The following is a 13898-nucleotide window of genomic DNA, read 5'->3' on the forward strand; positions in this document are numbered from 1 at the left end:
GTCTCCCACTCTCACTCAATCTCTCAGTCACTCACTTTCTCTCATTCTCTCTCACTATGTCACTCACTCATACCCTCCTCACTCTCTGGCAGTGTGAGCAGTGGGAATTTTATCATGTAAATCTTGGTGGGGCAAAACAAAATTTAAGTGGGATGCATGCCAGCAAAGCCACTACACAACACAACACTAAACTATACATTAATTGCACTATAATGGTGACAAACCGTGCCCACAAACTGTTAGGACCTACTTAAAGCTGTCCCAACAAGCAGAGTCCCAACAGCAGTCCCAACACCTTACCACTTCTACACCTGGCTATCAGCGGAGCCTTTTCTGGCAGCGAAACAGTTCATTCAGCCTCATTTACTGACTTAAAAAAAACATAACTGACTTGCTGACTTGCTAAACAAATGTGGTTTCTTGGAAAAATTCTGTATGGAGGAATGGTCTAAGATCCCTCCTAATGGGGTGGCAGGTAGCCTAGTGGTTAGAGCATTGGACTAGTAACTGAAAAGTTGCAAGATCAAATCCCCAAGCTGACAAGGTAAAAATCTGTTGTTCTATCCCTGAACAAGGCAGTTAACCCACTGTTCCTAGGCTGTCATTGAAAATAAGAATTTGTTCTTAACTGACTTGCCTAGTTAAATAAAGGTCAAATGTTATCTTGACTTTAACATTAATCTGAAGACTGTTATTTATCTAATTACCTAAATATGTTTAATTGTTGCCCAATTAAATTAATCATGTAACAATTAACTCATTGGTATCTGGTGCACTATGAGAGCAGTTCTTTAAAGAGTTACCATCTCCTGAATTAAACTCTAAAGGTCTTTACCTATCACATCTATAAACAGTCAATTTATTAATTATAACCTCGTATCAACAGTTGTAAGTTGTAACCTCCTTGTATCTGCAAAACGCATAGGATGGACACTTCAGACATGTAGTGGGTATACTTTCCAAGTTACAGTATTTCCTTTATAACATTCTTAATGATATCACAAAATAACAAACAAAATTACATTAATGTTCTATAGATCGCCTCTGACCATTCCCCATGTTCTATGCTAGAAATATTGTTCCAGTTTTCGCTTTTGAACGTTTTTATTTCATTTATTTAACCGTTATTTTACCAGGTAAGTTGACTGAGAACACATTCTCATTTACAGCAACGACCTGGGGAGTAGTTATAGGGGAGAGGAGGGGGGGTGAATGCGCCAATTGTAACGTGTTAGAGTTTTGGCTGGAAAAGTATCTTGAAACAAAGGCACATTCCTTTGGTGGATTTAGAGAGGGAGACCTGCATATATAAAATTGTATATATTTTTTTAAATGACTTAGAATTAAATTATAATTAAATGAAAAATCCCTTATTTGGCTATACAGTCATTCTACAAACTAGGCATGCATACTCGGCAGGCATACTCAAGCCTTTTGTTGTTTAATGTATTCTATTTTATTACATGATATTGTTGTTCCGAAATACATTATTTTTTTTTTCGTTACATTATTTCTTTCCATTTTCCGATCAGCAAAAAAAGTTTTGAAAAGTTCTGGTTATATCATTCTTTTCTGTTACTTTTTTAAACCTCTAAATCATAAAGAAAAAATATCTTACCTTTTTTCAATTATTAAATCCAACTATAGCATCCTTAACTAATCCAATCTTCTCTAATAAAACATCTCTTTCCCTAATTTCTGAATCACGCTTGTAACATCAATAGGTGTAATGAGTGCGCTGAGAGTCGGGAAGCAAATTCAGGGAATGAGTGTTTTAATACATAAAACAACCACAACCCACAAACCACAAACCACAAATGCACCGACATGAAAACAGAGTCAATAACACCTGAGGAAAGAACCAAGGGGAGTGACAGATATAGGGAAGATAATGTCATGAGGCGCAGGTGCGTGAGACGATGGTGACAGCTGTGTGGGATAATCAGCAGCCTGATGACCTAGAGGACAGAGAGTGAGTATACCTGACAATAGGCTACAGTAGACTATGCTTTGGTGGGAGTGGCGCAGCGGTCGAAGGCACTGCATCGCATTGCTAGAGGCGTCACTACAGACCAGGGTTTGATCCCGGGCTGTATCACAACCGGCTGTGATTGGGAGTCCCATAGGGCGGCACACAATTGGCCCAGCGTCGCCCGAGTTAGGGGAAGGTTTGGCCATCATTGTAAATAAGAATTTGTTCTTAACTGACTTGCCTAGTTAAATAAATAAATAAAAACGGTTCCGGTGCTTTTAAAATTATGCTTCTGTTCCGGAACTGTATAGAAGACTTTCGTTCCCGGTTTTGATTCTGTTCCTTGAAAAATTCAGTTATTTTCAGATTTCGGTTCTGTTCCCTGAACTTTCCAGAAAAAATATGACTCAAAACCCAGCCAAAAGGCCTGAAAAGTATCCCAAAAAACATGTTCACAGCAAAAGAGAAGTTGCAATATTTCTACAAAAACAGGGGCGAAAATCTGATATCAACTTTGGAAGGGAAAATTACATGACATTTTCTCAATATCATTTCCTGAGGGGGACACCAAAAGTAGTGCTGTAACACAACCTACGTTGTTATATGTTAAATGTATATTTAGGAACCATAATCACTACTACTGGATAATTGATAGATAGTTAACTGAAGGGCTGTCCCAACTTATTCAAATCATTATAATACTACTACTACTAATAGTTATAGCAGTGTTCCTTATCAGTCATGTGTGAAGGTATGTATTTACAACCAGCAATACCAAGAAAGGCCAGTAGGTGGCAATGGTACTGTACACTGTATGGTTGCAGTTTTCGTAAATACAATGAGCATAGTGCGATCTCATCTAAAATAATCTCCATTGAGAACCATCACAAAGTTGGTCTCAGTATTAAATCGACCTTTTTATTAGACTTTTTCTGATACATTTATATAGTCATTAAATATGTGCCACTGGCCTGAGTCTACTACAATAGCTTCACAAGAACAAAAAGATCCAAATAAGTACAGTTCTAAAAGCGAAAGAACTACTTCAATGAATAATCCAAATAAATCAAACAAAATATCCTTCAAAAATACTTATTCATACTCATTCATACTTATTCTCAACTCTTCAAACAACAGCTATGTACAAGTATGTCACACAAAGTATGACATTTTAAATAAAATAACATAAAACAAATAATTAGTAAGTGTACTGTCACGTACTAAAAACTGAAAACGACTAAACAAAATAACAAATATCATACTATACACAGGGGTTCTCAAACAGGGGTCCGTGGTGTAATTGCAAGGGGTCTGTGAAATAAAAAGTGTAATGAACATATTCAGCACCACATGGTTTCCAGTAACTTTACATATGATATAGAGGGGGTGGAGGACCACTCAAAACCTTGCCTGCCTTGCCTCAAAATATGCAGGGGTTCCAGTAGCCAACACTGATCTAGAAACTCCAACTCCCCAGTGAGAAGTGTTCTTTCCAACTTTTGCAGGACGTTTAGACTACCTTGGTCAAAACGGTCGCCAAACTGAACCTCCACACCATCCAACATTTTAAAAAAGTATGCTCTGATCCACTGCTTTGCCAGAAAATCATATTGAGTGTGTCTCAATAGATTCAATGGATTCAGTGGTCAATCAATGTAGTTGCTTTCTCATACAGAGCAAGGTAGCTTTCGTCATTTCTCTTGCCCCTAAGAGATGACTGCACACACTCGACTTCAGCCTGCATACCAGAGACAGTCTGAGTTTTCTTCTGCAGTGAAATGTTTAGACGTTCAAGCTCTCCAAGAGAGAGAGGCAAGTGTGAGGCCCAACACAGTCTTGCCTTTGCTGAAGTGCTCAAATAAGCCAGTGGCAGTTGAAGCTGTCTTGCATGCAGTTTTTGCCATCTCCTCTAGGCTGCTTAGTACCCGCTCATACTGCCCTAGCACAGCTCTAATAGCAGTATTCCGCACAGTCCACCTTGTTGGACATAGGGGTTTCAGGGTGGTCAGATGTGTATCTTCGGACATCCTGTGTAATCAGATTTACACAGTGTGCTCCACAATGCACATAGAGGGCTAATGGCTGCTGCCTCCTCACAATTGATTGTGCACCTGTGTATTTTCCAGTCATGTTTGAGCACCATCGTAACTCTGCCCACGTAAGCCAGACATGGGCAAATTGAGCCTCAACAACACATCAGTTGCCACTTTCACAATGCCCTCCCTTGTTGTCTCCGACACCCTGTATAGCCCAATAAACTCTTTGTGAGAGACAAGGTCATAGTCAACGTAACACAGGCAGACACTCTCCTGTTCAGCACCAGAGACATCTTGAGTACCATCAACAATTACTGAAAATTGTACAATCGGAAGAGACCTTATCTCAGCTGCAATGCCTCGAATGACTGTATTGGCCATGATGTTCAGAATTTCATTCTGTGCTTTGGGGCCTGTGTACATTGTGGTACGCTCTGTTAACCACTTCAGTAAAATGGGATCATCCTATTCTGCACTAAGTTTCAAAAGCTGGTATAAATTCCCACTGTCATCCTAGTGGCCTCTAAAGGTTTGTCCCTGTCTTGCTACATTCTGCACCAAACTAACAATTTTCATCAAGCAATGCCTTGCATCCTCCTGCTGTTAACCCCACGCGCTGGATAACTGAGCACTGATTGGATTTAGCTAGTGTGATGTTACAGTTACAAAGTAGCGATGGGTTTGGCAGTTTTGATGTGCTGTGAATTTGACAATGGCTTTTCTCCATTTCCTAAATACTGTACTAACGAAGGCAGCATCCGGTCTTTGGCCAAAAGATGGCTGGCTTGAAAACCCTTGGCTACAGTGAAAACACAACACTCCTTTGATGGATTATAATGTAGCCAGGGGAAATCGCGAAACCATTTCTCTTGAAACGTCAACACACAGAGTTTGCGGTTTTATAAATTGTGGGTGTGGCTGATATGGTTTTGTGACATCACTGAGGTAACTGGACAATGCTGTGCCACTGTCCCCTATACCGGTGCTGCTGGCAACAAGGTTGACACCTGGTTCTGTCGTGGCTGTGACACTGTCATCTGAAGTCTCTATCCCTGGCTCTTTCCCTTTCACTACACTCACTGACTCACAGTCTGTCTCCTAGAAAATAAATAAGGTGTTTGCCGTACTCCTAACTACCGGTACCCAAAACTACACAATTAATCACAACAGAAATACCATTGCCTTAAACAAATCTTGATTCAGTCACCAGTTTAAGTTGAGAGTGGGGGTATCCATGGCATTGTCCAATTACGTCCCTATTTTACAAGTCTAAAAAAGAGAGAACCATACTGTTGACAAACAAAGACTCAACAAACTTACCTGAGACTCCTTGTCTCTGCCAGTCTGTCCCTGCCTATCTGTTCACAGCTCTGCTGTCTGTGTGCCATCTGTTGCCTGTGTAACCGTATAGACTTTAGTGCGTCCGCTCGCCCATACCCGGGCTCCTCTGCACACATCAACAACTGACACCCACGAAGCATCGTTACCCATCGCTCCACAAAAGCCACGACCCTTGCAGAGCAAGGGGAACCACTACTTCAAGGTCTCAGAGCAAGTGACGTCACCGATTGAAATGCAATTAGAGCGCACCACCGCTAACTAGCTAGCCATATCACTCACCCCCCTTTTCCGCAGCAACCAGTGATCCGGGTCATGGCACCAATGTTTTATTTATTTATATATTTCACCTTTATTTAACCAGGTAGGCAAGTTGAGAACAAGTTCTCATTTACAATTGCGACCTGGCCAAGATAAAGCAAAGCAGTTCGACAAATACAACGACACAGAGTTACACATGGAGTAAAACAAACATACAGTCAATAATACAGCATAAACAAGTCTATATACGATGTGAGCAAATGAGGTGAGATAAGGGAGGTAAATGCAAAAAAAAGGCCATGGTGGCAAAGCAAACACAATTTAGCAAGTAAAACACTGGAATGGTAGATTTGCAGTGGAAGAATGTGCAAAGTAGAAATAAAAATAATGGTGTGCAAAGGAGCAAAATAAATAAATAAATAAAATACATACAGTAGGGAAAGAGGTAGTTGTTTGGGCTAAATTATAGGTGGGCTATGTACAGGTGCAGTAATCTGTGAGCTGCTCTGACAGTTGGTGCTTAAAGCTAGTGAGGGAGATAAGTGTTTCCAGTTTCAGAGATTTTTGTAGTTCGTTCCAGTCATTGGCAGCAGAGAACTGGAAGGAGAGGCGGCCAAAGAAATAATTGGTTTTGGGGGTGACCAGAGAGATATACTTGCTGGAGCGTGTGCTACAGGTGGGAGATGCAATGGTGACCAGCGAGCTGAGATAAGGTGGGACTTTACCTAGCAGGGTCTTGTAGATGACATGGAGCCAGTGGGATTGGCGACGAGTATGAAGCGAGGGCCAGCCAACGAGAGTGTACAGGTCGCAATGGTGGGTAGTATATGGGGCTTTGGTGACAAAACGGATTGCACAGTGATAGACTGCATCCAATTTGTTGAGTAGGGTATTGGAGGCTATTTTGTAAATGACATCGACGAAGTCGAGGATTGGTAGGATGGTCAGTTTTACAAGGGTATGTTTGGCAGCATGAGTGAAGGATGCTTTGTTGCGAAATAGGAAGCCAATTCTAGATTTAACTTTGGATTGGAGATGTTTGATGTGGGTCTGGATGGAGAGTTTTACAGTCTAACCAGACACCTAGGTATTTGTAGTTGTCCACGTATTCAGAGTCAGAGCCGTCCAGAGAAGTGATGTTGGACAGGCGGGCAGGTGCAGGCAGCGATCGGTTGAAGAGCATGCATTTAGTTTTACTTGTATTTAAGAGCAATTGGAGGCCACGGAAGGAGAGTTGTATGGCATTGAAGCTTGCCTGGAGGGTTGTTAACACAGTGTCCAAAGAAGGGCCAGAAGTATACAGAATGTTGTCGTCTGCGTAGAGGTGGATCAGAGACTCACCAGCAGCAAGAGCGACATTATTGATATATACAGAGAAGAGAGTCGGTCCAAGAATTGAACCCTGTGGCACCCGCATAGAGACTGCCAGAGGTCCGGACAGCAGACCCTCCGATTTGACACACTGAACTCTATCAGAGAAGTAGTTGGTGAACCAGGCGAGGCAATCATTTGAGAAACCAAGGCTGTCGAGTCTGCCGATGAGGATGTGGTGATTGACAGAGTCGAAAGCCTTGGCCAGATCAATGAATATGGCTGCACAGTAATGTTTCTTATCGATGGCGGTTAAGATATCGTTTAGGACCTTGAGCGTGGCTGAGGTGCACCCATGACCAGCTCTGAAACCAGATTGCATAGCAGAGAAGGTATGGTGAGATTCGAAATGGTCGGTAATCTGTTTGTTGACTTGGCTTTCAAAGACCTTAGAAAGGCAAGGTAGGATAGATATAGGTCTGTAGCAGTTTGGGTCAAGAGTGTCCCCCCCTTTGAAGAGGGGGATGACCAGCTGCTTTCCAATCTTTGGGAATCTCAGACGACACGAAAGAGCGGTTGAACAGGCTAGTAATAGGGGTGGCAACAATTTTGGCAGATAATTTTAGAAAGAAAGGGTCCAGATTGTCTAGCCCGGCTGATTTGTAGGGGTCCAGATTTTGCAGCTCTTTCAGAACATCAGCTGACTGGATTTGGGAGAAGGAGAAATGGGGAAGGCTTGGACGAGTTGCTGAGTTGCTGTGGTGCAGTGCTGTTGACCGGGGTAGGAGTAGCCAGGTGGAAAGCATGGCCAGCCAATGCTTATTGAAATTCTCAATTATGGTGGATTTATCAGTGGTGACAGTGTTTCCTATCTTCAGTGCAGTGGGCAGCTGGGAGGAGGTGTTATTATTCTCCATGGACTTTACAGTGTCCCAGAACTTGTTTGAGTTAGTGTTGCAGGAAGCAAATTTCTGCTTGAAAAAGCTAGCCTTGGCTTTTCTAACTGCCTGTGTATAATGGTTTCTAGCTTCCCTGAACAGCTGCATATCACGGGGGCTGTTCGATGCTAATGCAGAACGCCATAGGATGTTTTTGTGTTGGTTAAGGGCAGTCAGGTCTGGGGAGAACTAAGGGCTATATCTGTTCCTGGTTCTACATTTCTTGAATGGGGCATGCTTATTTAAGATGGTTAGGAAGGCATTTAAAAAAAATACCCAGGCATCCTCTACTGACGGGATGAGATCAATATCCTTCCATGATACCCTAGTCAGGTCGATTAGAAAGGCCTGCTCGCTGGAGTGTTTCAGGGAGTGTTTGACATTGATGAGTGGAGGTCGTTTGACCGCTGACCCATTACGGATGCAGGCAATGAGGCAGTGATCGCTGAGATCTTGGTTGAAGACAGCAGAGGTGTATTTAGAGGGCAAGTTGGTTAGGATGATATCTATGAGGGTGCCCGTGTTTAAGGCTTTGGGGAGGTACCTGGTAGGTTCATTGATAATTTGTGTGAGATTGAGGGCATCAAGCTTAGATTGTAGGATGGCTGGGGTGTTAGGCATGTTCCAGTTTAGGTCGCCTAGCAGCACGAGCTCTGAAGATAGATGGGGGGCAATCAGTTCACATATGGTGTCCAGAGCACAGCTGGGGGCAGAGGGTGGTCTATAGCAGGCGGCAACGGTGAGAGACTTGTTTTTAGAGAGGTGGATTTTTAAAAGTAGAAGTTCAAATTGTTTGGGTACAGACCTGGATAGTAGGACAGAACTCTGCAGGCTATCTTTGCAGTAGATTGCAACACCGCCCCCTTTGGCAGTTCTATCTTGTCTGAAAATGTTGTGGTTTGGGATGAAAATGTCAGATTTTTTGGTGGTCTTCCTAAGCCAGGATTCAGACACAGCTAGAACATTCAGGTTGGCAGAGTGTGCTAAAGCAGTGAATAGAACAAACTTAGGGAGGAGGCTTCAAATGTTAACATGCATGAAACCAAGGCTATTACGGTTACAGAAGTAATCAAAAGAGAGCGCCTGGGGAATAGGAGTGGAGCTAGGCACTGCAGGGCCTGGATTCACCTCTACATCGCCAGAGGAACAGAGGAGGAGTAGGATAAGGGTACGGCTAAAAGCAATAAGAATTGGTCGTCTAGAACGTCTGGAACAGAGAGTAAAAGGAGGTTTCTGGGGGCGATAAAATAGCTTCAAGGTATAATGTACAGAAAAAGGTATGGTAGGATGTGAATACAGTGGAGGTAAACCTAGGTATTGAGTTATGATGAGAGAGATATTGTCTCTAGAAACATCATTGAAACCAGGAGATGTCATCGCATGTGTGGGTGGTGGAACTAATAGGTTGGATAAGGTATAGTGAGCAGGACTAGAGGCTCTACAGTGAAATAAGCCAATAAACATTAACCAGAACAGCAATGGACAAGGCATATTGACATTAAGGAGAGGCATGCTTAGTCGATTGATCCATTAGCATTTCACTCATTTCTTATTTTATCAACTAGTCTTTGAGATATTAGGCTACTAGGGTTCGTTGCATTTTGGTGTACTAAGGAAATGCTCTCATGTCCGTCTTCTTTATTTTTTTCTGCCATTTTTCTACCTGGCTGCACACGCACAGTGTGCAGGTTATCTACAGTAGGAGATGGGCTTCTATCATCTATTATCTTCTATCATTTTACAATGGGCTTCGATCTACCAGGTAGCTAGCTAGTCAGCTAGCAAATGTGAAACAGATTGCAGTGACAAGGGTTGACAGCTGTATGAGTTCCCCATTTACACAATGTAAGCTGCAAACTTTTGTAATTTTAATATAGTTTATGTTTCGTTTTATATTGGCTGGCTTCCCACAATAGCTGAATTTGCAGAGCTAGCGAGCACCAATTCCGTTTCTGTGGTGTTTGCTATAATATTTGCTATCGTCAGTTTATTCCAAGATTGGCACACAGGCGCTTCAAAGTCCCCTAGCAACAATTTAGCTTTTGCTACGAGACCATTAAACATATTTAAGACAATGGTAGAAGAGTGTAGTTCTGTTCAGTTTGGAGATCAGTTTATCTCTAACCTTATCACAGGGACTTCGAAGTACTACAGCTGCATGCTGATTGCGGAATAAACTGATGATAGCAAAGATTCTATCTTTGATGATGCCACAGAAATGGAATAGGTGCTAGCTAGCTTACTAGCTAATGTTTGCTTTAGTTTGCTCCATTGGTTTGCTGGCTTGCTCTGCAAATTCAAATTCAAATTCAAATTGCAATCTTTTGAAACTTAGAAACACGCTATTAATTGTCTACAATCAGCACAAGTGCTTTCATTGCATATTATTAATATTATTGAATGTACATACTTATGTTTACAGTGATATATTGGGGGGGACAAATCATATTTTGGGGTCCCCCCATCCCCCCTGGGATTTACACCTATGTACAAAAAGCCCCATAACGTTAGTGAGACAATTAAAAAGGAATATCGTAGTAACTTGTAACGACATTAGAAGCTAAATGTGGTTTTCCTCAAAAGAATAATTATTGCATGCTATCACATGACGCAATAAAGGAGTTTGAATATGTCACAAGAGAAAAGATTATTTGCCCTTATTAAACTCAACAGATCATTTTCCATCAATGGATGGCGATTTAACTAGTTTGGCTGCTATGATTAACCAATAAGGCACAAGGGACTTTGGTATATGGCCAACATACCGCGCCTAAGGGCTATTCTTATGTGATGCAACACATATTGTCTGGATACAGCCATTAGCCGTGGTATACAACTTAATTGAGGAGGACAGGCTCATGGTAATGGCTGGAGTGGAATGGTTAAAATACATCAAACATAGGTTTCATGTGTTTGATGCCATTCCATTCACTCCTTTCCAACCATTATTATGAGCCGTCTTCCACTCAGCAGACTGAGTGACAATCTAAATAGCCTACCTACAACTGGTCTCCTCTCGCTCACGTGAGGAGACCAATAGATGTAGTGCTCTCTCAACACACATAGTTACACACACGCCTCCGGCCCTCCCTACCACTCACTCACTCACTCAGCCAGAGCCTGCCTCATTGCCTGACAGACAGCAGCGGGTCACAGTGAAATATATACAGTACCAGTTAAAAGTTTGGACACACCTACTCAGTCAAGGGTTTTTCTTTATTTTTACTATTTTCTACATTGTAGAATAATAGCGAAGACATCAAAATGATGAAATAACACATGAAATCATATAGTGACTGAAAAATAAAATATTTCAGATTTTGAACTCTTCAAAGTTAACACACTTTGCCTTGATGGCAGCTTTGCACACTCTTGGCATTCTCTCAACCAGCTTCATGATTAATACTTTTCCATCCGTCTTGAAGGAGTTCCCACATATGTTGAGCACTTGTTGGCTGCTTTTCCTTCACTCTGCGGTCCAACTCATCCCAAACCATCTCAATTGGGTTGAGGTCGGGTGATTGTGGAGGCCAGGACATCTGATGCAACATCTCGAGACATCAGTTAAAACTTGATAGTAAATTAGTCTTCCAAATGGACAATTACCCCAAGCAGACCCATTTGTGATCAAGCTTTAACTTCCTCTGATGTCTTGAGATGTTGCTTCAATATATCCACATAACTTTCCTCCTCATAATGCCATCTATTTTGTGAAGTGCACCAGACCCTCCTGCAGCAAAGCACCCCCCACAACATGATGCTTCCACCCCCGTGCTTCACTGTTGGGATGGTGTTCTTCGGCTTGAAAGTATCCCCCTTTTCCTCCAAACATAACAATGGTCATTATGGCCAAACAGTTCTATTTTTGTTTCATCAGACCGGAGGACATTTATTCAAAAAGTATGATCTTTGTCCCCATGTGCAGTTACAAACCGTAGTCTGGCTTTTTTTTATGGCGGTTTTGGAGCAGTGGCTTCTTCCTTGCTGAGCGGCCTTTCAGGTTATGTCGATATAGGACTCGTTTTACTGTGGATATAGATAATTTTGTGCCCGTTTCCTCCAGCATCTTCACAAGGTCCTTTGCTGTTGTTCTGGGATTGATTTGCACTTTTCACACGAAAGTACGTTCATCTCTAGGAGAAGGAATGGGTCTTCTTCCTGAGCGGTATGAGAGCTGCATGGTCCCATGGTGTTTATACTTGCGTACTATTGTTTGTACAGATGAACGTGGTACCTTCAGGCATTTGGAAATTGCTCCCAAGGATAAACCAGACTTGTGGAGGTCTACAAACTGAGTTTGAAGGTAGGCCTTGAAATATATCCACAGGTCCACCTCCAATTGACTCAAATGATGTCAATTAGCCTATCAGAAGCTTCTAAAGCCATGACATAATTTTCTGGAATTTTCCAAGCTGTTTAAAGGCACAGTCAACTTAGTGTATGTAAACTTCTGACCCACTGTAACTGTGATACAGTGAAATAATCTGTCTGTAAACAATTGTTGGAAAACAAGAAACAAGAAATTTGTGGAGTGGTTGAAAAACAAGTGTGTGTGTGTGTGTGTGTGTGTGTGTGTGTGTGTGTGTGTGTGTGTGTGTGTGTGTGCGTGTGTGTGTGTGTGTGTGTGTGTGTGTGTGTGCGTGTGTGTATATGTATGTGTGTGCGTATATGTATGTGTGTGCGTATATGTATGTGTGTGCGTATATGTATGTGTGTGCGTATATGTATGTGTGTGTGTGTGTGTGTGTGTGTGTGTGTGTGTGTGTGTGTGTGTGTGTGTGTGTGTGTGTGTGTGTGTGTGTGTACATATATATATATATATATGTATGTATGTGTGTGTGTGTATATACAGTGGGGAGAACAAGTATTTGATACACTGCCGATTTTGCAGGTTTTCCTACTTACAAAGCATGTAGAGGTCTGTAATTTTTTATCATAGGTACACTTTAACCGTGAGAGACGGAATCTAAAACAAAAATCCAGAAAATCACATTGTATGATTTTTAAGTAATTAATTTGCATGCTTTGTAAGTAGGAAAACCTGCAACTTCGGCAGTGTATCAAATACTTGTTCTCCCCACTGTATGTGTGTGTCCAAACTTTTGACTGGAGAAATATCATGCGGCTGTGGTGCAACTTAGAAATAGCCCCAAAACCCGCCACACGCGACCAATACATGTTCACCCGTATCCCAATTTGTCTAGAAAATCGCAAACATAGCAACACTGCCCTGAACTGGTTCCAACCCCTGACTTTAAGCATACTGAAGTGTGTAGGGGCGGAGCTTATGATTGACAGACACTGCTCCTCCCACCTCTGTGACTGTGCACTCCTCGTAATGAAAAGCTCAACTTTCAAATTGAAGAGACACATTTGAGTCATTTAACAGATACTCTTGTCCAGGGGTGGAAAAAGTAGACAATTGTCATACTTAAGTAAAAGTAAAGATACCTTAATAGAAAATGACTCAAGTAAAAGTGAGTCACCCAGTAAAATGCTACTTGAGTAAAAGTCTGAAAGTATTTGGTTTTAAATATACTTGTAATTGAATATACTTGTAACTAAGAGTACATGTTATTGCAAAAAATAATAATAATAAATATACTAAAGTATCAAATGTAAAAGTAAAAGTATAAATCATTTCAAATTGATTGTATTAAGGGAACCAGACGGCACAATTGTTTGAATTTTCTTTTATGGATAGCCAGGGGCACAATCCGACACTCATTTTCTCATTTACAAACAAAGCATTTGTGTTTAAAGAGTCCGCCAGATGAGAGGCAGTAGAGATGACCAGAGATTTTCTGTTGTTGAGTGTGTGAATTGGACCATTTTCCTGTCCCGCTAAGTATTCCAAATGTATTGAGTACTTTTGAGTGTCAGGAAAAATGTATGGAGTAAAAAGTATGTTGTTTTCTTTAGGAATGTAGTGAAGTAAAAGTTGTCAAAAATATAAATAGTAAAGTACAGATACCCCAAAAACTACTTAAGTAGTACTCTAAAGTACTTTTACATAAGTGCTTTACACCACTGCTCTTATTC

This window comes from Oncorhynchus mykiss, chromosome 10 (assembly GCF_013265735.2).
Source record: "Oncorhynchus mykiss isolate Arlee chromosome 10, USDA_OmykA_1.1, whole genome shotgun sequence".
Lineage (NCBI taxonomy): Eukaryota > Metazoa > Chordata > Actinopteri > Salmoniformes > Salmonidae > Oncorhynchus > Oncorhynchus mykiss.